The sequence below is a fragment of the Oxyura jamaicensis genome, chromosome 2, assembly GCF_011077185.1.
Source record: "Oxyura jamaicensis isolate SHBP4307 breed ruddy duck chromosome 2, BPBGC_Ojam_1.0, whole genome shotgun sequence".
NCBI lineage: Eukaryota > Metazoa > Chordata > Aves > Anseriformes > Anatidae > Oxyura > Oxyura jamaicensis.
In genome coordinates this window covers 108,405,517-108,431,417 of record NC_048894.1, presented here as the reverse complement: position 1 = coordinate 108,431,417, position 25,901 = coordinate 108,405,517, and the positions used below count along the sequence as shown (strand labels likewise).

The window sequence follows — 25,901 nt, the reverse complement described above, 5'->3', positions numbered from 1 at the left end:
TGCAGTTCTGTTCAGCAGGAGAGTTTTTTCCTGGGTAGTCAACAGCAGTGCCTTACCCACACGAGCCAAGTGCCTGCTTTTGTGTCTCCAATCTGCCATGTGTTTTCTAGCTTATTTTTTATTCGTCTCTGGCTACTTCTTGGGACAATCTCAACACGCATGTGAAAATTATTCAAGTTAGCGAGTTGGAGGCACCAAAACTTTTCCTTCAGCATCTGTTTTCAGCTTTCCCACTCAGAGACATGTACTCAACTACAGGGTATAGCAATATGTCCTCTTTTGTCAAGGTCAAACTACAAACGTGAGGCAGAATAAAAGGCACCTGGACAATCTGCAATTCTGCAGATATTCGTTTGTCATTCCTCAACTATTTTACTCCAGACAAAACAAGTATTTTCTATTTTACTCCAGACAAAACAAGTATTTTTACTGCAGTTTTTTTTTTTTTTTTTTTTTTTTTTTTTAATTGAATTGCTAGGCTTGGATTTTCTTTAAAAAAACAGTCGATCAGTTGTTGCTGATGGAAAAGAACTTTGGACAGACTTTCAAATGGTCCGAATTTTGCTGCTGTATGTCAGACAACGTCATGCATTGCTTGCAATATAATTCCTTATCCCACGAATTGCATATTCCACAATATTAGTTTTTTGGTGTTGCTTGCCATCTTTGGGTGACCTGATCAGCACTTTGATCGCTCTGGCTATGAGAGCTGAGGCTCATGCCTTCATCTAGATCCCTTTCTCTCCTACCCACACAAGAAAGCAATCATTAGTGGAAATCATTATCGAAAACACAAAGAATGTTTTTGTTGGCTGAGCCAAAAAGGGATGGGAATTAGGAACTGTAGATGACACTTTGTAGGAACTGCAAAGTGTGCTCTATGGCATTAAGAGATTATTCTGAATTAGGATTAAATGGAAGTTTAATTAGTTCCGTTTATCATAGGCAAGATTCTTTAACTTTTCCAAGTTTTAAACATTTGTTTTTGATTTCAGAGAAAAAAAAAAAGAAAAAAAAGGCTAGGATCTGAATTGCACACAGCTATAACATCGATTTGACTGAGGGTATGATTTTTTAAACTATTAATATTGTTACCATTCATACTGTGGATACTGTTTTACTGCTACAGAGTTTTGTATTGGTACTGTTTGTATATTTTCCCTAAATGGGAGCATGCATGTCTGATGTATTAAGCATACGTGCATGAGTAGAATCATATCTATACCAGAAGAATGTACTGATATTACTATAGAGATAATTTCCCGTAAAGCTGAGCAACCTCTATGGATACCTTGGCCTACACTTCATCTCATTTATGCACACAAGTAAAATACCAACATGGAAAAAGAAAACAAACAAAAGCTAGCTCAAAAGGCAGAGAAAGAGATGGAATTTTGATTTCCTCATAATTGTTTGGTGAAAAACAATCAATATGTAGTAGGCAGTGCAGTCGGAGTTGCAATGTTTTCATTACAAATGAAATTGGTATTGGCCAGCAGAAAAAAGCTTGGGGCAAATCTCACAGGATTGGCACAGCAACATGGCTGACAGAGAACAAGAGCTTCCAACCTTTTAAAAAGCAAAGAAGCAAAATGAAAAAGAAAAAAAGGCAAAACAAAACAAAACAATTTTCTTACTAAGTATGGAAAAAAAGGCTGTTTTAATATGTTTTTCCGCTGTGTTTGTAGTACAAATTTAATACTCCCATCCCTCCTCTACATCCCAGACACCATAGTGCAGCTAGTACATGTGTTTATGTTTTTAGATGTGACAGATGAATGGCTGCAATGTGATGAGGTGTTTGAAGATATCAGTGTATGTCCCCCATATGTTATCTATCACCCTTTAGGCCTCAGCTATTTTGACTATTTTTTTCTTTTTTTCAAGCAGATTGTTTCACCTTCCACCATATCTCATGCTTTTTCAGGTTTGATCGAGGTTGAATTTATTTCAAGAGAAATATTTAAAAGAAAATACATAAAGAAGGATTCTTTTGGGAAGTGGGGGGAGAACAGGGCTGATTAGCTAGAGCAGCCTAAATGGATGTTAAAACCAGCCTCGCTCAGCCTGGAGGATATTGATGGACTATTGACAGACCGGTCGTCTTTCCAGTGGCAGGAACTCTCGCTACTCAATTGAGGACAGTAGTACAGTTAATTTATATGTATATTTAATCAATCTTTCCCATAGTCTGCTCTGCAATACTTAATGTGAACTATGTTACTATTATAATTCATTTATCTTTTCAATACCTATTTAAAGTATCATTATGCCTATTTTATAGATGGGAGACTGAGGCACTGGTGTTTTGGCTGTGGACCATTTTACACTGACTTGAAAAATTTTAGGTGATTATTTTATCTGCCAAGTCTTGAGGGTTTCCATTGTAAACTGGTTGGAACTTGCTGTTTTGGAATGGGTGGCAAAATGCTTTTTAAGACTATGGCAGTCAAAATGAATACAAGAGAGGGGCCACAAGCTTAGTTGCACGTGCCACCAGAGTGGAGTTCAAAACCAGGATTTTAAGGCTTGCACTGAAGCATGTGGTAAAAGCTATAGCACCTCAGAAGATCAATCCAAGAAACAGTTGTTCTGAGCATCTCAGCAGGAAAGGCTGAGCATGGAAGTATCCCTAGCATCTCTTCCACACATGAAATTTTAGACAGCTTCTTCGAGGTCCAAGGCAGAATCCAGATCCTCCCTCCTAGATTAATAACCTAAGCGTTCCGCTTGGAAAAAAAAAAAAAAAAGAAAAAGAAAAAAAGTGTGCTTTACAGACAAATGAGTGCTTAATGGACAATCTTTTCTCACATATACTGAAGTCAGTGACTTCTGTATTGAAAGCTTGAATCTTATCTTCTGTTAACTTCATCTGTTCTGTAAATTTGTGAAAAGATATCAACAGTCTGTCTTTCAGTAACTTTTTTTTTTTTTTTTTTTTTTTTTTGGGGGGGGGGGTGGAGTGAGAGGGCTGGAATTTACCAATTACCTTTTTCCTATATTCAGAAACTTCATCTACTCTAAACAGTTTTCCATCATTTTACAGGGATGTTATTCTCATGTGAATTTGAGATACACTTTCTAAAAGATTTTTATTCTGAGCAATAAAACCTCTTTTTAATATGTTTGTTTTTCTCCAGACTTGAATATTTTACTTACTGTTTGAGTGAACTGGAAGAGCCTGTTTCCTAGGCTATCAGAACCCATTCTTGGATTGGAAAGGTTAGCAGTTTTGAGGGATGTCACACTGTATTTCAGTTCCTTGATATATTTTTTTTCTCTGAAAATTCAATATAAGTATTATTGCATCCATATTGTTCTCATTTTTGACAGATTCCATACGCACATGGGATATTTATCATCCAGTATCAGCATGTCAGATTAAGTATGATTAAATCAAAGTAGAAACCAAACAAAAATTAGAAAAAGTCCTGCTGCAAACAGCTCTGCACAGTCTTTATTGCACTATTGATTTTAAGCAGGTCTTCTCATTGATTTTGGTGGGGAGTTTGGTTAAAAATCAATTGTATGAGATGGCCTCTTGATTGCACCTCAAAATTTGTACAAAGACAATAAAGGGATTTTATGTGAGGGAGGGCCTTTTCACTACTACCATTGGTGTGAGAGTTAATGGGTTATATTCTGATCGCTCACTTCTGCACGAGTTTTCCTTTAACAGATGATGCAGCTCATGCAGACAGAGAACAGGCCGTACACGTATAATTCATACATCTCTTTATGCAGGAGTGAACGGGCAATGCCACAGATTTCCACATCATCCTGGGATCAGGATTGATTTCTATACATGTGGGGACCCTCAGGAGAGCTGGAAGGAAATAAGTCTCTTTAATGTTTTTATAAATGATCTGGATGCAGGACTCGAATGCATACTAAGTTTGCAGACAACACTAAGTTAGGAGGAGCTGTTGAATCCCTCAAGGGCAGAGAGGCCTTTCAGGGAGATCTTGACAAAATAGAGGCTGGGCAATTACAAACAGCAAGAAGTTCAAAAAGAACAAGTGCTAGATTCTGCACGTGGGACAAGGCAACTCTGGCTGTAGGTACAGACTGGGGGATGAGAGGTTGGAGAGCAGCCCCACAGAAAGGGATCTGGGGGTTCTGGTTGACATCAAGTTGAACATGAGTTATCAGTGTGGCCTGGCAGCCAGGAGGGCCAACCATACCCTGGGGTGCATCAGGCATAGCATGGCTAGCTGGTCTAGGGAAGGGATTGTCCCCCTCTGCTCTGCACTGGCATGGCCTCACCTCAAGCCTGACAGAGTTCAAGAAACATTTGGGCAATGCTCTCAGACATACGATTTGATTTTTAGGTAGCCCTGTTGGTCTCGAGTCCAGGAGTTGGACTTGGTAAGCCTTGCAGATCCCTTCCAACTTGGGATATTCTGTGATTTTATGATTCTAAGTAGGACACTGTTTAGAAAAGGGATAGGAGAAACAGGTACTTAGTCCCTGTATTTAATGAATATGGGAAGGCAGAACACCTAATACACTAGCTTTTGCTATAGATTTGTAGGGTCTGCCACAAGAACTGTGGACTGTTTTGTAAAGGCAAGCAGCTCCCAACACCAACAAAAAGGCATCTTAGAAAGGTATTTTGCTGTATTCCTTGCTTCACAGAGAATTACAGTCATAAAGGAGCAACATCTTTCCTTTCATTGGTTTCAGTGGAATGACTTCATAATTAAACGGTGCCTTCAGTTTTGGCCTTAATTCTGTAGTCATGTTGTACATTCAGTCTTCCAGTTTTATATTTGTTTTAAATGTAACAAGTTTCATTTTAAAAGAAGATAGCACTTTTGAAAGCTTCAGTATATGTCAAAGAAATATGAAACTCCACCCATTCATCTATCTGTCCCTGTCAAGCTGGCTTTACCACTCTGCTCTTGGCCACTCCATGGTACCCAAAAATGGAAGCAGAGGCTGTATTCATTGACCTCTGTGGAATCAGACTGGATTTATATGGGTGCATGCTTTATTTTTTCTGAATCAAAGTTTGCAATAAACTTGAGAAGAGCACTGAAAAATGTAAAGAATGGTTTTGCAGATGCAAGCCTATTTACTTCAGTCCTGCTTCCAGCAATGCTTCAAATAGACACAGATATAATACACTTGCTATTAAAGTGAGAAACTAAGTAGAGAGAAAAAAATCATACAGATAAAAGGATTTTCAAGCAAATTCTTGGAATAAAATTAAAGTGAATGTTTTGACTACTGTAATGTGATAAAACATGGAACATACCTTCAAGGTATGTAATCTAATGGAGTTCAGGTTTTTATAATAAGCTTAACTGACCAAGTTTTCTCCTTTTAATTATATTTTTCTGTTCTTCTCCCAGCAATTCCAGGGAGCTATTTGTTAGACAGCTTTATTTATTTATTTTTTTAAAAAAATCATTTTAACAGAAGTGATCTCAGGTTTGATAATCAATATTTCAAGATCTTGAACTGTTAAGAACTTGCAATGTTTATGCATTTTGAGACCACTAGGTGCTGCCTATTCACTGCAGTATATTAAACCTAGGCAGCCTCTTACAGTAAGAGGAAGTATGTGAATTATTCACGGTACCAAACTGAATTTGAGACCTTTTGCTTCCAAATGTAGTCTGAAAAACTGAGAATAAAGCTAAAAATACAGCAGAAGGCTTATGATGTGTAATTAGAGGAGGCATTTTCTCAGCCGTTTAGTTTTGAACCCTTAATTAGTGACATAGTGAATAAAAGTTATCAAGAAAATCCTGCAGAAAGCCCTCCCAATGTTTTAAGAAAGGAAAACACAAAAAGCCCTCTCGTATTCTGGTCTGACTGGCATAGTAGGGATTTGCTGTCAGGCGATTACTGAAAATTGAAAAATGTAATTAAGGTTCACTTAAAAGTTCCTAATCTAACTTCAGCTCTGACGCTCATTATCATCTTAAATGTGACATCCATTGTTTCTTAAATAACAAGCGAAGAGCTGGGTTCTTACAGTTAACGCTCAATCCTTCCTAATATATTTCATTACCTGCTAATTCTGCACATGCAACTGCAGATTAAGGACAGGCAGCAAGAGAAGAAGGAAGTTTTTCTGCATGGCTATAACAGAAAGAAGTAGTACAAATCTCTAGCTTTAAAGGAGCCTGCCTATAATAGTTGCAAATATGCTTAAGAATTAAATGCCGGTAGCAGTCATAACATGTGAGTAACCTATCCACAGACAAATGGAAGCTCATAGCTGCCTGAAACAGCTTGGAATATTTTGTGGTTTTGCTGTTCTTAACAAATCTATATTCCTATCTTCTAGAAGATGGACTGTGTTGAGAATAAACATGGGACAAGAAATAGAAATAAGGGCATGGATAGTGTGTCAATTTTAGCATATTACGATAAATGAAACTGCTACTGAAATAAAACATGCAGTAAGAAGAAAGCAGAGTTATTGCTGTTTTGTGTGTTTGATATCACTATTCTCTTTTTTAGTGTGGAAGAGATGACATTTCATTGTTCCTTTGATTCAGAGAGACCATTTTGTTCAGTAGCAAGAATAATGGAGATGCGATACTGATGTTGAAAGACAGACCAAGCATTATCAAAAGTTTATGAAAAGATTCAGATAAAAAATTGCAAGACTTGTTTTCTCAATGCCAGTAGAATGATACTAAGGTTGAAGCTGTACCCACATTGCTTGCAAGGTTTGGAAAAGAAATACTTGAGTAAACAATAAATACAGTAAATTAGTAGCTAGGGTAGAGAGATTTATCACCTCTGTAAAAAATCTGTCTATTAATGCCTCACGTAAAGATTGTCTGAAGGGAATAAGTAATCAAGCAACCGAACAGCCAGGAGAGCAGGCTAACAATAAAAGCACAGGTAAGATTCTGAAGCCAAGTTTAGAAAACATAAAATCCTGCATGTTCAGCTTCCAGTTTCCCCCCTCTCTTTAATAGTGTTGTGGAAATCATACATCTCTGAATGATGCTATGATTTGGAATGTGAATCATAACACATTCCATGTTACATTTATCTGCTAGAAATCCCACCTCCATTTAAGCTAATTGGATTTCACCTCTGATTTCAGTCTGGCGAGGTCTCATCCATCACTGCTTTGGCTTTTCTTTCACTTGAAGCACTGGATAAGACATGCAGGCTGCTACTGGTTGCGTGGAGCAGGGACGACATTCCCAACCACACTTCACATTTTTCAAAGCTACAGCCAGGTTTGGGGCCACGCAGTCACAGTATTCTCTGCTGCAGATGTTCTCTCCTTTTGCAGAGCAAAAGACTTGGCATCAACTATTCATACTGGCAGCATTGCGTGACATTTATACAAAGGTGGACAAAAGAAAAATGGTATGTACTGGAGGTGGGAGCAGTCAAGCTCATCTGTTCCATGTCACTACTTTATTGTAGCGCACATTCTCTTCCTCAGCTCTAAAGATGAGCATAATTTGGGGAAGACTCTAATTGTCCACATCGTTCATTTCTCTAGGTTATTTACCAGAAAAAAACAGCTTTACATCATGTCTGGAGTCCTGAAGAGGTACTGGTGGCCAAAGAACAATGACCAGTTGTATGGTGTCAGAGCTTTAAATTCCAAGCTCCTGAAAACCCATCAGCTATCTAAGTGGGTTATTTTTCAGTTACACATGACAAGCTTGACCAAAGGACCTGCTTAGTGCATGTCACTGTTCAGAGATTAACGTTTAAATGCCAGGCTTGTGTCTGATCACACTGTTGCCCGAGTTACAAGGTTCAGACCTTTCTTTGTAGTGAAGCTGGCTTCTTTATGACAGTGATGGTAAGATCACTGTAACAAACTGGAAGCATCTTCTAAACTTAAACATATTTATATCAATAATTCATGCACTGTTAAATATATTCTTGAAATGTAATTAAATAACACCAAGTTTCAAATTATCTTAAGAATTCTGAAGACATATTAGTGAGGATTTCCAGCACTGTTCTAGGGAAAGTGAAGGGAATTCAGGGTTCTACTTATTTGATTAAATCCTATACAAAGTAGCAAGACAGTTGATTTGTTAACATTAAAAGCTGTCAATAAACATATTTTCAGTGAAGATAGATCTTTCTTTCCAACCAAACTTGGTGTGTTTGTTTTATGGTGAACTATGCATTTGATGTGTATTGATACAGTAGTGTTGATTTCTCCGGTGTGTTTGATATAACACCAAACTTTCTGAATAAAAGATGTGCTTCATATTGGACAAGTAGCAAGCACAGCACATACATTTAAAACTAGATTACTGAAGTGCAACTGGTAGCAAACTGACAGAGCTGGGTGTCTCCAGCAGGTTTTGAAGAGGTCATCAAAACAACTCTTTTCTATAGATTAAAAATAAATAAATCGATTGTGTAGATGATGATGCAGAACCTTCACCTGAATGGTTTAAAGATGACAGAGACTGTCCAGGAAGTAGATAAGTATTAATAAGATGCTATAAAAAGAGGATTCAGTTACATAATTAAATGCAGTTACTCAGGCCAAAAAAAAAATATGTTTCAGAAGAGCCACATCTGCAAATAGGAGTCACTACAGGGCACAGCAAAATTGAAGCCAGTTTGGATTGCTCTTCAGGAGGACTACTTAGTCTTGGCTGGATGCCCTGTGCTTTTGGCTATGCTGTCTCTAGTATTCAAATTAACTCTTTAGGTGCCACCTCAGGTATGTCTGTAGTACATTTTGCAGGGTTGCTTACTCTCTCTGTTGATAGACAAGTGACTTGAAAAAGAGTTGAAGTTCACTATAGGTGATCATCTCAAAATCAAGTCTTGATGCTAGATTTTAGGAAGAAGGAGCAAAAAGAGAAGGACCGTAAGGGAAGGAAATGGCTCATGTATATCTCTAGATACTACCTACCCCTTCTGCCACAGTCTGCAGAGGCCATTCTGCTGGCTGAGGATCGGCACTGCATGTCTATCTTCATGCACCCAAGCACACATCCCTTCTTACCTTCCTGTGAAGCTAGAAGCATTTTGTACCCTTGAAGGTGACTTATTCCAGAAAAATATTGAGCAATACTCAATGCTTAGACTATCTAGGAGGTGAAAAACATAATAGTCTGTTTTCAGATTCTTCACAATGGAGCAAACGCAACATTCAAAACTTTGGAGCCAAGCCTCTCAAACCTGCGTAGAACAATGGATCATATTACAGAATTATCTTTGTTATGTGTGCTTTCGTACATATTTACCCTGAGTTCCACTTAACTCAGAAAAGATGGGTTTGAACAACTGAATAAACTAGAATTGTTGCCAATTTACAGCATTGGCACCAACAGGATCCTCTTCCCTCCAGGACTTCATACATCAATGGAATGCCCTACAACAGTTCTTTAGCACAAGTAAGAGGTGTCTCAGCTTCTCATCATTTATACTTCCTAAATAAAATGGCTTAGCTTTGTAATTTTATACACTAGAAAGGTAATTTATTAGACTTTATATAGAAAGCCAAGCCTCAAGTAGAACATGTTTTCTTTGTTCAAAGAATCCTCTAAGACAGCAGAGATTGTTCTTACAGAGATTGTCATATTCTTGGTTATTCAGAACCACAGAAATACATCCTGAAGGACTGCTGTATTTTGCACCGTATCTACATTTCCTCAGCTCTTCACTTAGCCATTGCCATGAAGGCAAGACAGTTCTGCTGGACTTCAGTTCCTTAAGCAACAAGAAAATTTAAGGATCTTTCTTCCAGCATTTCAGGGTCTTCCTTTCAGCTCAGAGATCTATCTCGGAAAGCTTTCTTTTCCTTTCTGTTTTCTTTAGGTGGATTTTGGGTGCCTCTGCCAACTGGAAATGTTACGATGAGCTCTGTGGATATCCATGCCTGGATTATTAACTGTTAACTTGTAGGGAGTTTGAAAGAAAGCAGAATGCCTTTCTACCAGTGACCATCTCACAGCTTCACTTGAGTGGACTGCTCATTACTTGGTTAGAAAAAAGTTCGAGCTAATTCAGCATTTTTCTGAGAATCACATCTGTCCAGTCTCCAACTTGTGTCCCAAAGCAACTTTCTAGAGTTCACCCCACAGTTGCTCCTTTTCCTTGTGTTTTCCCTTCTCTTACTTGATTCTTAAATGGTCTTCATCTTGTGATTTTTTTTTTTTATATTTTTTTTTATGAAAGCCTGTTGTCTACCTAGAACAAACAACAGAAAAGATGAGCAAAGGAGATTAGCTAAGTCCTGCAGAAGCACCTGCATAATATTATGCATTTAAAACTTAAACCTGAATTTTTAAGAGAAGGTGTTAATTATTGTATACTAGTTTAAGGACACTCTGTAATTACGTTTTCATTTTCAGTGACTTAACTGATAGCAGAGGGTGGACCAGTAATGATCTTTGGCTACACAGTGCTTTTTTCCTTTCAATGAAAGGACAAAAGATAATTATAGCTTATTAATGGACAAGAGAACTGTTATATACATACAGAAAAAAAAATCATTAGCATCTTATTCAAAGCTTCAGAGGGAAAACATTCAATGTGTAGATGCATTCTGTTTTATGGACAGACTTTTTTTGTTTTTCCTCTGAACATTGTTTTTTTTTTTTTCAGAGGCTCAGTAACATTTTGCACACTGCATTATTGTGTTATTTAATGTCATGTGTGGATTTCCATCTTACAGAAGGAGAAATCTACCAACATTCAAAGCACTTTTGGAATTGTTTTATTGGCTCTTGTTCAGGTGGATCTATCTTTTTTACTTAACCACAGACTTGAAATACAGGAATTTAAAGAATGATATAAAGTTTTATCGCTGCTGGAAAACTCTTGCAATCTACCTGCCTCCCAAATAACATTTCAATATGCATTTTTGCTATTTTAAAAGATCAAATTTTCATATAACTCCAGTAACAACAGATAGTATTTGAATTTAAACAGTTTTTGGAATATTTAATAAGTCTTTTGGCTGCAAAAAAAAACCCTCTACTTATTGCTTTAATAAACCTAGACCATCTGCCTCCTTCCTTGATCAATACATTAGTTGTTAGGCAAGGGATAAATCTGTACTGTAAATTGTAGCTATTTGTTTGCACTCCAAATCTTTTCAAATCAGCTTTTTTAAAAAGCAAAGAGAAATATGACACCCTCCCCAGTCCCTAACAAATATTACTATGACTCAGAAATGCAATTTGAGATTAGGTTATTTCCATTTCAAAAGGAGCTTTGAGAAAAATGGATATGTGGAAGATGCAAAACCACCAGAGTCTTTGTAGACCACAATTTCTGAACCATAATAGACTTTTATTTTATTTATTGTTAATAAGATGCACCACAAGATGGCTCTCTAGCAACAAAAATAGTCAAAAAAATAAAAAATAAAAAAATCCAAAGCTAGTTTTAAAAACAGTTGTTGAGCTCTGATTGGGAGCAAGTTCATGGGCACAGACCTGTGCGTGGTGCTGTTGGAACTCAGGAAAAACAGCTTAGCTACCCCTACAATATCAAATGCGTCATTGATTTTGTTGTGTCGTCCCCCCACCCCTGCCCGTACCCCCCCATCCTGCATGATGTTATTTGCTTACGGGAAGCAGTTAGGATGTAATAGCACTCAGAGGTTCAATGGTAAATAGCCATACCTACCTGTGACAAGTTAAGAGTATATTTGTTATGTGGATGCTGAGTGCAACAGCACAAGAACCCATTGGCATTATTAGCTGAAGAATAATTTCAGAATAACTTATGCCCAATGTAGAGTGAATAAAAAAATGAAATACTTGTTCTTAATTTATACAATTTTGTTCTCTACTATCATTTTGAAAGGAAGATAAGCATGTTCCAAACTTCCATTTATTTACTGAAATTACATACATAGTTATTAGCTGACCAATGTCCAGATTTGCTTGATAGGAACACAGAAATTATGTTCAGAAGTGTGGATTGATAATATGCATGTAGGAAATACCTGGTAAAAGTATCAACCACAGCTGTGTGCAGTAGTAGTCTTAGGTGTGTATGATCCAAAGTAGCTACTAGAAAAGGCCATCTCCCAAAAGCATACACTGATTTTGCTGGAGATGAGAAACTTTTCTATTTTTATCCCTCATCTTTTAGGTTACTGCCTAAAAGCAGAACTTGCCTGACTGTAGCAATGGCTAAAAAAACTTCAGCTCTTTTAAAGAAAATGGTCATTTTCAGGTCTACACTATGCCAGCGCTGGACACCCAAAAGGCAAAGAATCTAGTCTGACTTGGCAAGTCAAGTCTAGCTGAACTCACCTTGGAGTGTATGTGCAAAATTAATAGGGCAGTAGAAGAAACAGGTTCAACGTCTAAGGCTGATTTTCCCCTTCTTGTTTGAGCTGGTCAGGATATACAGAACCAAGAGAAGAAAACCAGAAATTGTCCTTATCTGCTTCTCACCTGTTCGCCATGGCCGCTGGCTGTAATTCAGTAATTGCCCACGTGAGCACTTCTGTTCCATGTGAGGACAAAAATCAAATGGATTAAATTCACCTGTTTGAGTTTTCCCCTAGATGGAGCAGAAGAGCCCTTGTAGTCAGTTAACAGCTCTCAGCTAAGAGTTATACCCATCCAATTCATAGCAAGGCAAAATAACAGATTAGTTTGAACTATCTTCAGCAGCTTGTTAAGATAACATGTCCTGAAATGAAGCGCTCCCATAGTCAGGCATAGCAGAGATGTGATGTAGAATCTAGTTTTTCTTCCCTCTCAGCTGCTGGCTGCTGCCTCAGGTCTGCTACCTGACTGCAGCTGTGTGGAAAGGCTTAGTGGGTGCTAATAAATCAAAGGCAGGCACAGATTCAATGTGTTAGTGTGTTTGCTGTGACTGAACTTGGGATAGAGAGCTTAGCCACAACCCATTGTTATTATGGTTCTGATAGAGACCATTGCACAGAGGCTTGTGGTGCTAGTAATGAAATATAAGAGGATTACTGCTTTGGACAGAGATTTATATCTAGTCTTCCCAGCTCTAATAAGAAATGGTCCTAAGCCACATAAAATGGGATCTAGACTTTCCCAAAGTTTAGCAGTGTTCTGAATGGAGACTTTGGTTCAGGCAAAATGTTTATAAACATCAACAGATCCACAGAACTGAAACTCTCTGAGACTCCCTGGCAGTCTGCGCTACTCCCCGTGGAGCAGTCCGGCAAAATTACTGTGACAAAAGCTCTGCCTTGCAGTTCCTCAACCCCAACCCTGTCCGGGTTCCTCATAACGGGTTCCTGCTGCTGAGATGACCTCTGTTGTTACTGCCCTTCAGATAAATCATCTTTTCACGGGGGTACCTGCTCTGTCTTGAGCTAAGGTTACCAGCAAGGCTAGGAGAGTTCTCCTACATGGTTATAATGTGAGCGTTATTTGGTTGCCCACGGGAAATCATGGGATAGACTATGTCTGTTGGCTGACACCAAGTGAGACCCTGAAATGGCTGGATTAAACTGGAAGTCACAGCTGTATTTTCCACACAATATCCCTTCCCTACTACTCTTAAAACACCCTGATAGTTCTCTTCATCAAAAGGATAACATCCATTTACAATCTGTTGCAAACTCGGTCTGATGAAAATGGCCCACATCTAGTGGTACAGCAGCATAAAGGGTCCCTCGGTCTGTGGGGTGGATGAGGCGGATTATATCTGTTGTTACGGAATCACAGGATGGTTGAGGTGGGAAGAGACCTCTGGAGGCCATCTGGTCCAGGTGCCCTGCTCCGGCAGGGCTACCCAGAGCTGGTTGCCCAGGGCCATTTGCAGTCGTGCTTTGAATAGCTCCACAGATGGAGGCTTCACGACCTCTTTGGGCAACCTGCTGCAGTGTTTGACCATCCTCACAGAAAAAAATGTTTTCTTGTTTTCAGGTGGAATTTAATGGTTTTTAATGTGTGTCCTTCCTCTCTCATCCTGTACCAGAGCACTATTGAGAGGAACATGTTTTACTCATCTTAATTCCTTCCTGTAAATTATTTGTATAAATTGGAAAGAACCCTCTGAACCTTCTCTTCTCCAGGCTGATCAGTCCCAGCTTTCTCAGCCTTTCCACATAGGAGAGGCACTACAGTCCTTTCATCATCTAACTGGCCCTTAGCTGGACTTGCTCCAGTAAGTCCATGCCTTTCTTGTACTGTGGAGCCCAGAACTGGACACAGCACTCCAGGCATGGCCTTACAAGTGCTGTGTAGAGACTGAAGATCACCTTACCTGCTGGCAACACTTTGCCTAATGGAGCTCAGGGTAGTGTTGTCAGTTTTTGCCACAAGGGTGCCTTGCTGGCTCATGGTCAGTTTGTTGTCTCCCAGGACACCTTGGCAAAACTGATTTCCAGCCCATTGCTCCCCAGTGTGTTCTGGTGCCTGGGATTATTCCTCTTTATGTGGGAGACTCTGCATTTTGCCTTGTTGAACTTCATGAGAGTCCTCTTTGCCCTTCTTGAAGATGGGAGTGATACTTGCTCTCTTTCAGTCTTCAGAAACCTATCCCAAATGCTATGAGCACTCTAGATCATGAGAGTGTCTAGATCTAGAGTGTCCCTGAAATGACATCAGCTAGCTCCCTCAGCAATCATGGGTGCCACCTGTCAAGCCCCCTGGATTTACATACATCCAGTTTGCTTAAGTAATCCTTAAACTGGTCCTACACCAGGGTAAGTCTTCATTTTTCCAAACTTTCCTTCTGTTTTCAGGGGTCAGAGATCCTTGAAGAGTGGTTTCTCTGGTAAAGACCAAGGCTTAGAAGGCATCAAGTTTGCCCTTCACATCCCTCGCCAGGTTCAATTCCAGGTCAGCCTTGGCTTTTCTAACCCTATTTCTTGCAAGATCAGACTGTATATTCCTTCTGGACACCTGCCCCTGCATCCACTTGTACACCTACCTGTCATACCTCCTGAAAGTACTTTAGCAAAAACCCAGCAGAGCAGTTTGTAACCAGCTGGATCATCGACACAATATGCAGCACAGGCTGCACAAGGGCTCCCAGGCCCAGATGTCGCTGCAATGTAGCACAGTAGCTGCAGCACTGTGTTGTGATCCGAAGCAAACTTGCTGCCTTTAAGATGTGACAGCCCTCTCCTGTGTTTATTTTTGGTAAATCCAAATGGACTTTTCCCATCTATTGCCATACATTTACAAGAACAATGGATTTTTTTGATATCTGAAGGATAAGGAGAAAGGCCATGATAAATACGTTGCATTGTTGTTCCATTTATGTCTTTTTATCAATTTTATATTGAAACTTAAAATGACAGTGGTAGCTTGGACAATTGGAACGTGGTGCATTGCTCTTTGTCAAGTGATGCTTTGGAGTGGACAGGACAAATTGTCATTACAGCTGGTGTGTCATTGAGATGACCGGAAAAATGTATGATACAGTAGAAATCTCACAATCCTGTAATAGGTTAAAATTCAGAAATCTTTGCAGATTTAAATGAAGGAAAAATGAAATCTTCGCAGATTTAAATGAAGGAAAATAATTTTAAAATTATGATTGCATAATAGAATATTAATAATGAAAACAGTAACAATGCCTTGTAAATAAAGTGTAGTAATACACGCTGTGCATGCTCACAAATCAGCTATTTGGTTGAATTAACTATAAATGAAAGTAAAACACTAATTTCATCAGTGAGGTTCAAAGGTATTGCCCCTTTATTATGAAATTTACATTCTGTGACTCACATAATGATACTTGAAAGTCTTTAGCGATAAAGCACAAAACAATGGCTCGTTTTGTGCAGAACATAGAAATGGCATCAACACATAAGAAAAGAATGGGGAACAAGAGGAAATAAAATTATGGAGATGTCCTCATTGCTTTTAGAGATGGAGTGGGGATCAAAGGTACAGATACATATTTGAGAAAAATATTTCCTTCTTAAAAAAAAAAAATAAAACTACTTAGGGGTGAATAATTTTCTCAGGGTATTAAAGCATTACTTGATGTGTTTCATCTTGTGAGATTTGTATATCTATAAATGCCCCCAGTGCCACACGAGGTTATGTAGATGCATGTGGTTTATCAAAGTGTATTTTGTTAGATCTGGCAGTCTCCAGGATGCTGTCATACCACTAATAAGAATTAGAAGAGGCAATGTTTTTTCCCTGCTCTGCATGGGGAGCTTATGCTCCTAGACAGCTGACAGAGCACCAGAGACCCTTCTTTGTTCATCATTACTGCTTAGGAGTGGCATAAGCACATTCCCAATTTTAATTAAAAGATATAATTCAAAGCTGATATCAGTGAAGACGTTCACTCAAGGATACATGGAATGGACAATTTTCCGGTGACAAATATTGGAACCTGGGATGCCTATACCTCCTCATACGATTGAGTCTGATCAGTCATCAGAGCTGCTAATTTTCAGTAAGGAGATGAAATACTAAAGGTTGGACTGCCAGCTCACCACTGAGACATCAAATTGCACTCCATGAAGGTGCACGTCACCATCAGACTGGTCTTGAGTAAGTAGCACTTGCGTGGTCGATGTTCTTATGGTTTTTTCTCTCTCCAGCTAGGAGAAAAAAAAAAAGTATTGGCACTGAATGGGACTGCCTATATCACACTGAGGGTTATGTATCAAAAGCGGAGAGGCTGTAGTACTGAATCCCAAACGGAATCTCCTGAGAAAGAGCAAATGTTTTCTGCTCTACAACATGAATTTCCCATCAGTGAAAGAACTGTAGGTGTAAGAGACGAGGTTCAAATTTCCTAGGCTTTATCCTGCTTTAGTGCACAATATTTTGTGCATTGAGTACCTCTGTTTTCTTATCAGTAGATATAAAGACAGACATATGTTATATTTTAGACTTACCTTGAGTGTCTTAAAGCCGTTCATGACACCTTATACTGGGTATGTTGGGAGGTACCAGGTCTTGCCTGGTTCTCTGTTGTTGTGCCTAGGTTATCAGATGTACTTTTAAAATCAGTGCTCTATCAAATTACATTCAGTATAATTAATGTCTTGGAGGTGTTTTCTAGTGAGGATATAGCTATTAGCAGAGGCAGCAGTAAATGTACTAAAAAAAATATGAAAAACCTCTTACTCTAGGAACAATATCTTTCAGGCTCGTATGCTGCCAAATACCTTCCTACCAGGGCTTCCAGGGTCAGCCTCTAAACATGGAGGTGCACAAGTTGCTTTATACAGATAAATAACCTGCAGCAGAACTAATCTCCTGGAAGTAGTTGCTTGCATGCCTCAGTGCTTACAGGACTCAGCAGTTCTCTATTTGCATCATGCAGTTACAAACGCCAAGTGTAATGGTGTCTAAGTGGTTAAATTCTCACATGAAAGAGACACCATAGCACTGTAGTTGACGTCTGTGCATTGGTCCAAGAGAGTGTTTTCTGCAAAATTCTGTACTAAATTACAATAATAATACTTTATTTGCTTAATGTCAAGCTATCATCAGTCCCATGCAAATTGTTAGCTTAGCAACAAAACACCATGTAATTGTCACTACAATCTTAAGCCTCAGCAGTCTTGATTTTCAAAATAGTAGTTCATCAATAAACCATTGTAAAGGCTTTAAGCTCCAACAGGAATGCAGTAAGGAAGCTCTTTTCATCTGTGATGTCAATAAGCTGAGGCAAGAAACTAGATTCATCAAAGTGACAAGTGGATATATATATTTTAACTGTAATGAATAAATGACATCTCTATTAATGATTTATCTACTTTCAACTTTAACAAACAGTTCTAGTGATAATGACTAATTTTTTTTTGCATTAGGAAAGTAAACTGACACATACCTAGCATAGCTAAATAGAGCTTAGTTCTATATTCATAAATGCTATCTTTGTATATGGAGCCCCAGTTGGTAATTAGCACCAGAACTATTCATTTCATTTTTTAAAAGTAGATACCTGGGAGTGCCATTTAGTCATTACTCAGAATTACTTGTTATCTTTGATGAACTTAGTCTGTGCTTTCATCTGGTACCAGACTGCATGCTAATGCCAATCAAGAGTGTAAATATGCAAAGGAAAAATATTTGGGATGTGAATTTTAAATATGCTTGGTGTCATTTTCGTTCAGTTCCCATTGAATCAGGGACTGCAGTGGCAACACCCTCTTAAAAAATGCTATCACTGGGGCAAGAAGAGGTATCACTGTGCTTAGAGAAATCCATCTCTATTCTTGTGACAAGAAATGCACTGTAAATGGGCATTTTTCCTATCCCTCAGTCCATTCCATTTGTTCCTATTCTTATACCAATTTCAAGCCACTCACCCATATCCTGCACATTAGGGCTGGTTAGGACACGCTATTCATTTATCATACGGGAAATAGGCTGCTTCACCAGCCAGACGTTTTACAGAAAGGTGTTGGTTTTGGTGAGAGTTTTTCTGAAGGTCCGAACGACAAGAGGGAGAGCCATGCCCCAGGACAGCGCTGTGTTCGCCAGGAAGCACAGCTGCACACACGTGCCAAGCCAGAAACTCTGCTTTTCAAAACAGGCACTTTAACACACTTCCATTTTGTGCAAACAACGGAATAAACAGCTTGTTTTTATCCTAGTACAGAATAAAAAAACAGCAGCAACAATAAATGTCACAACCTGAAGAGCTGCTGCCACAAAACAGATGTGTCATCCTGCGGTCAACTTTTGGAGACATTTAGTTTGGAGATGTAACTCAGCACCTAAGACACACACAGAGAAAAAAAGATGATGTAGCTGATTTTCTGCAGTCAGCTTCTATTTTTTCACATCCTTTTAGTTAAAATATCTATTTTAGGGCTTCCTTTAGTGTCTGTCATCATCTCTTTTAGGTACTGCAGAGGAAATTTTGAAGCACAAATAGTCAATAATAAAAACAATAATAATAAATATGAATGTCAGGGAGGCAATTGCTTCAATTTTGGCTTTGAAAAGCTCTCCCACTGAACCACTAAATATCCCCAGTTTTCTCTAACCTCAGTACTTTTATCTGTAGGGAGATTGATGTTCTTTTGAAGTTATGGGTCATTTTTCAAAACATTGGTTTCCTCCTATTTTCTGTTCATTTTTCTCAAGATGACTACTGTGTGATGATGCTGGTTAGGACATTGGCTCCTCACCTCTGAAGAGCTGAATAAAGATGTAAGCCTTTCATATTTACCCATTTTATTTATTTAGTCATAAACCACAATACATGAGGAAACAAACAGCAGGAGGAAACACAGGCCAGAACTGGAGCAGAGACACGGTGTGAGGTAATAGTAATACCATTGCAAGGGAAACTCTTCTTAATGCTAGCAAACCTATTTAAACCTGCATTAGGTTGTCAGCACTCGTGTCAGTGCATTGCATCAGCTGCACCAAGGTGAAATCAGGACTTGGCCCCACTTCTCCTGCTGGTGGCAGGTTCAGCCTCTTGCTCTGGCAGCAGCTCTCTCCCCTCCTCTGAAGAACAACGGGCCAGACAGTGGCCTTGAAGATAGCTGTTTGCATAAAATATGTTGCAAATAGTGGATTTCTGAACACAGGCTTCTGTTAATGTATTTTTTTCTATTTCAATAAATATACGTTAAAAAATAAGATGGTTATTTGGAATTGTTGCACATTTCACTGAATACAAATACACTTTATAAATGAATAAAATGCTAAAGCTTCTTATGCTCGGATCTGTCACTCAGTCTCAGCAGAAGTTTATCCTCTTCATGAAGGTTTAAATTTTCTACTGAAATAAATATAAATCAGCACCTCAGTCTAAGCCACTGAAATGGTGGTTTGCTTTGTTTTCCTTGATGAAAATCAGATGGGATCCAGTTGGCAACCTTGCAGCAAATGCCTTAGTGGTCGGAATAATCACCTTTAATCATTTCAAGCCTGGAGCCATTCTGACATGAAAAGGGAAAATCCAGGCATTGCTGTCTGCACCTTCATGAGAAAAACTCCGTCTCTGGGCACACAGCCCAGCAAAGGCCATGGCCTAGGACAGCGGGGACAGAGGGAATGATAAAAAAAGTTCAGCCCAGCCTGGAAATGCCTCTTGTCATTGTGGGGACCTTTGCGAGGCTCAGGGGGATGGTTCTGCCCTTCAGACATGCGTTAACCTCGCTGCAGAGGTGCAGGGGAAGCGGGAGGATAAATGATAGTTAATGCCTCCCACCATGCTGTGTGATGGGCTGTGCAAATAAGCAGAGCAGAACTATTCGAGAGCTTCAGAAGGCAAGTTCTGCGAAGCTGGCTGACAGGAAGGAGCGAGTGTGCTGTTTGTGATGGCTCGCTCCCAGGAAGAGGGCTCTCAATCTCTTTCCCGATGGGGATCTTTTACACAAAGTCATAGCAAACATCAGGCCGGGCATCAGCCAGTTCTGAGGTCTCGCTGTCCTCACATTTCAGAAAGAGCATGCATAGGCCATTTTGTTATTTACACTGAAAATCACAGCTTCCTACCAAAGTCTGGGGAGGCTAAATGAGATTTGTTAACGCCTCTGGATTTCCTGCTGGGCTGAGGTCCATGGTCTGTATGCGGGTGTTGATAGTGTCGCTGTATGACAAGGAGACAGCACACAGAAATCAAAATGGTTGTTCAGCATGAATGTGATTTGTGACCACAGACTCTGCGGTACATTTGAACCATCTCTGGTCTTGTCAGAAGAAGATGTGGGGGAAAATCTACCTTGGAAATAAAATGTTAACAGATCTTTTCAAGTGCAGTTTCTATCTTTTTGCCCATTTTTTTTTTCCAGTTATTGTAAGAGTTGAGAAATACATTACACTTTCTTCCCCCTCCCCCCCTCCCCCCCAACCTCCCCCCGCTCCATCTTTCAGCTCTCTATAATCCTCAGCCTCTGCCAGGCTGAAGTCACCGTGCTGGAGGTGCTTTTCAAGTTGACTGGTTCTCAAAAATATCTAGCTAGGGGCAAAAAAAAAAAACTGGACTGCTACCAGAAAACAGCAAAGGGAACCGGGGGGATAAGGCATGCTTTATAGACCATTTGTTCTCAACTTTTTCTGTCCCCCATGGCATCATGCAAGCAGTACTTGATTACCCATACTAATAGAGATGTAGGATGTCCCGTGTGAAGAAAAAATGTAGCTAATGCAAACCATATGGCTGTTAAGCTATTAGAACCTTCATTAAAAGTAAATAAATAAATAAAATGGGGAAAGGAACTAAAGCCAATAAAACTGGAGCACGACGGTCCCTAAGCTGACTCTGACTTGAGCTGTTAAGCCCACACTAACCTGTGCCACCTGCTTCTGGATCAGGAGGAACTGTAGGAACCTCTCTCTAGGAGTGAGTTTATCCGCACCTCAGCCAGCCTGCCCTAAACCAGCCCAAAGGCAGTGCCAACAAACAAGTTGCAGGACCTCCTTTCTTCCTGCTGTTCAGGAGGAGCAGTGATCACAGGCCCCTCAAATCTGTCCTTTTCCGACTGTGTTCAGCAAAAAGCCCTTATTGTCCTCCTCTAGCTGGTGGATAAACCAGACACCTGGCATGGAGTCATTCTAGTGTTCTTATTGACTAAACTGAGAACCTCACAGTGGGCACTCAGCTTTGTAATTCCTCACCCAGCAGAGTTCAGAGCAAGATCCAAGCCCCAGGCCTATCTGTTCCCACATGTGTCAATGTGACGATCAGCTCCTGTTCATTAAAGGGAGCATAAAACACAACCCTCACCCTCCAACAATTGCATTTCAGACCTGCCACATGAGTAACTGGGCTTGAAAATTGTTAATCCTGCCTAAGTGGGTTCTCTAAGGGCTGCCAGAAGAAAACAGCTCAGACACAGCCCACTGCAGGTTGAGTTGCTCAGCGGCCAACAGTGCGTGACAGTGCGTGCAGTCACAGGTGAGCACCATTGAGAGCCTGGTTGTGAAACACCCCAGCTGCTCAATACCCTGGCTGAGGAATGAAGAGCCCATACCACAACAGAGTCCAAATGTTGCAGTCTGATGAAGCAGAGTGCCTATTTGCAGTTTGTTGCTCAGCTGCACCATCGGGCTTTATGCTGCTTTTCTGCCCTAGAAGATAAAATGGAAGCTCCTTGACTAACGTGTGCAAGAGTATCAAATATGTCTGCAAGCTTACTGTGTTTATCCTGTCTTGGTACGCTCCAGTTCTCAGTGTAAGGAAACAAAACTACTTCCCCTTAAAAATGTTCCTCTTAGAAACTGCAATCTGTTGATAGTCTGATGAAAATACCAGGAGGCTTTGCTGTTTGGGAACACTGAGTGTTACTCTACAGGATTACGTGCAAAGTCTGTGTAGCGTGTTGTGAAATAGATGCTTGGATTTCAGGAGATGGTGACAAAATCAGGGGGGACTTCGATATAAAACTGTTGGGAGAGAAAACAATAATCGGGATTCTTGCGATGACAGGACTGAAACCATTGGATTCCCCATGTGCTGTAGGACATCATTTGTTTGAAGTCAGGAGTCTGCTGATTCCCACCATACTGCAGATAAATGATGGGAAGGATACTGCAACCTCTCCTTACCTGCCAGAGCTGTCAGAGTGTACCTTTTGGTGAGTCTAGGACCGGCCTGACATTAAATAATGGAATACTAAGGGGAAAAGAGCTCCATAAATGTCTGGGAGATATAAAACCCCAAGAAATAATCTGTGCAGGTTTACAGAGAACAAATTGTACCACCCAAGCTAGATTGTTTTTTGATAGAATTACTAAATTAATGGATGGTTGGAATGAAATCGATTAAACAGTCTGAGCTCTCAGTAAGGTATTTGATATAGTGTGTCACAAAATCTTGTGTGAAAAATGAATATCCATCTGGGCTGCAAAGAAAGTGTCATGGGAGCTGAGGATTGAATCAAGGACTTAAAGAGAGGGAAAGAAAGTTCAAAAATAAATGACAATGACAAACCAGAAGGAGGAATTTACTCAGCTCTCCAAAATCCAGTGCTTGTTTCACTCCTTTTTCATGCCCTACTAGGGAGCTGCTAATGGGAGGCGGAGGAGACAATAATTAGGAGATTCAGCTGAGTTAGCAATGTGAGCAGGACTTGGTAGGAAGATGAGTTTCCCTTCAGTCTCAGCTTCACTCAGTGACAGCATCCCCAAAAACCAAAGCAAATGTAGGGTGCAGAGGAAGGAAGTGCACCTGTCTGAAGCATTTCAGGATGTGCCTGGAAGGAGTGGTGTGTTAGGGCTTGTGCAGAGGATGAGAGGAGCCCTTGTGACTGGCTGACCACCTGTTCGACACATCTCATCCTCTAACTGGGCCCCCTCTGGGTGCCAGGCTGTGGCTTTCTTTCAACGCTTCCTTCATCTGACAGCGGTGCTCTGCCTGTAAGGCTGAGGAGCCAGCAGAGACCTGCAGAGATGGGAACTGAAGAGAAGGAAAATTAGCAACGCAACTGACAGAGCACACAAAGAGGGTATTTTAAGGAGGATGCAGGAATGTTTCATACCATGTCACAGGAAGGTCCTGCCTGCAGACTGCTGATGAAACCAGACTTCAAATGCAGCTTTTACTGTACTCATTTTTGCTCTTATTTCTCCATCTGTTCAATAATGAACAGCATCCTCTTCCCACCCACTTCTCAGGTAAGCTGCATCTTTTAGAAAGAGCACTTGCTGCGAATCAGCACGCAGGTGTCCCACATCCTCAGCTAGCCCTGGTGGGGTGGCAGTGCCTGACCTGCTCCCTGCCAGGGGAAGACACCATGCCATGTGGTTGCTTCGCTTTGCTCTTTCCTGCAGTCACTGCTGCTGAATTAAAGATATCTCATTGCTGTGCATATGCCATCTGCCCTACCTGCTTCTCTCAAGCAATTACTAAATAGGGTAGGTAGTGTTTTATTTCTTTGTGTCCTACAGCTGGAGGAAAGAGGTGAAATAACCAAAGTGTAGGACCCGACTGGGTCTGTAGCACAGCCCTGAGCCCTTGATGCCTCACATGAACTGTCAATGCCAGCTTCTTCTAGCTTCTTATAAGCACTTATTTCCCTCCCTCCTCCCAATATTAACACTTAATCTGGAGTGTGGTTGGCTACAGCCACTTGTAGACCTGGAAAGTGCCTTTTATTTCCTCATAAGTGGTGCAGCAATTTATGTTCTGAAGGTCCTGGACCTCTCGTGACTCATTTTTTCAGGTGTTTTTAGATTTTTGAGCAAGTATAGAAGCAACCAGGAGTGACAGTAAAACCTTGCTGCACAGAGAGACTAATTTTCTTCTGTTACAAAGATTAATGTTATTCTTTATGAATACAAAAGAAATCTCTTGGCTGATGAACTTTGCTGTGACACTGGGAGGGAATGGCTCCAGACGGTTATTTTCTGTCTTTCTCCAGAATCGCTTCACTCAGCAGCTATTTGTAGGATACTGAATAAGCCAAGGAGCCGTGCCAGTTCCTGCTGAGAATCAGCCATCAGCTCTTGTGCTGGGGGAAAATGCTGTAGGAGCTGAGCCCTTCCAAGAGAAAGCTGGCTAGCTGAAGACCTGCCAGCTGCAGCCAAAGCCAACAAGGCGAGCAGCCCCTGTGGGTGGCCGTGAGCCTGTGGGGTCGACGGTGAGCTCCACTGGTGGCACAGCACACTGGGTGCGAATACGGGGTTCAGCAGGAGCCAGGGGTCTGTCCTGGTTAACACCTCACTGAAAAGCACGTTTCCATCTAGTTTACCTCGACCGTTTTGCAAATAAGCCAGCAATGTTGCACCTGCTAAACAGCTAGAATTATGCATCATCATAAATTAAACTTTTTAATTTGCCAACATTTCTGGCTTATGTCATTTATCATTCAAAGCCATCCTTCAGAGTGGCAGAAGTGTTTCCTGCTCTGCTGTGTATGAGAGGGGAATCTTTTCCCTTTGCCCTGCTGCACAGGACAAGGGTGCGGGTGCCAGCGTGCCGAGTGCCGGCACCAACAGCCTCTCATCAGACTCATCAGTGAGGTCAGTAAGCCCAGCACATGATGCTGTGCTTTGCACCACAAACCCACTGCAGCCGCTTCAGGCTGAACAAATGGTGATGTCCTCTCTTTGGGTCACCGCAACACCAAGTGAAGCCCACTGCAGCCTTCAGGCAGGGGGGACACACTGAGGAGCGAGCTGCCTCGCTGCTGTCAGAGGCTCAGAGAAATCCTTACAAACAGGAGCACAATGCTCACATCAGTGATGCTGTTCCAGCTGAGCGTGCTGGCATCAGCTACAAACACTCTGCAATACAGTGAGGTAAAGTGTCCTTATGAAGCTGGGTGGTTTTGACCTCCCTCTTGCCTCGAATCAAGGCTCAAAGCTACTTAACCTGGGAGATGGGGAATCAGAGAAGTGGCTACTTCTGTAAATGCATTTCACTGATGAAGGCCAGGCTTTGAAGATTGATATCTCTCTAAAACTCTTTAATACCATGAATATCTGTTGGAAAAAATATTGACAACTCTGGGTTTTATGTACAAGAGCAAGGCTGTCTTGGTGCTTCCCAGAAACGAAGTCAGAAATGTGAGCTCGTCTCAAGTCTGGTAATTCTGGACCACAGGGGGGTGCTTGCAATTTTTTTTTTTTTTTTTTTTTTTTTCCCTTGAAAATTTTCCAAGTTTTTTTCCCCACTGCCTTTTCTTTAAAATCAAATTCTGAACACTGCTCATAGTTTCAAGAATGGTGGAGGTGGTGGTGGGGTCCTCCTTCCAAACAAGAAATAAAACCTGTTTGTGGGCTAGAATAGATGGGGTAAGGGTGTGTGCAGTGGAAAATATAGTTATATATACAAAAATAATATATAACAATATATTTTCCATATATAAAAAAAATAATTTCCTGTGAAATAAATATTAGAAGTCACAACATTTTTTTAAACAAATCTATGAAGAATTGTCTGGGCAGCAAGTAATACAAATGAGTTAAACTAGTCATATGCAGTTGCCCTTTTCCATAAGCAAAAAAATCTATGTCAAAACAAATGTAGATATACGTGGATGTGCTTAGGGTAAGTGAGCTGCATTTAAAGAACCCCACAATGGCAGCACTACACAGTCT

General features: G+C 40.4%; 1 long non-coding RNA gene across 1 annotated transcript; it reads left to right on the top strand.

Moving 5' to 3' along the window:
- Positions 1–22,925: 22,925 nt before the first annotated feature.
- On the top strand, positions 22,926–25,177 carry LOC118163267. The gene is made up of 3 exons (XR_004748957.1): positions 22,926–23,474; positions 23,631–23,714; positions 24,221–25,177. It is a non-coding gene; the product is annotated as an uncharacterized LOC118163267 (long non-coding RNA).
- Positions 25,178–25,901: the final 724 nt, after the last annotated feature.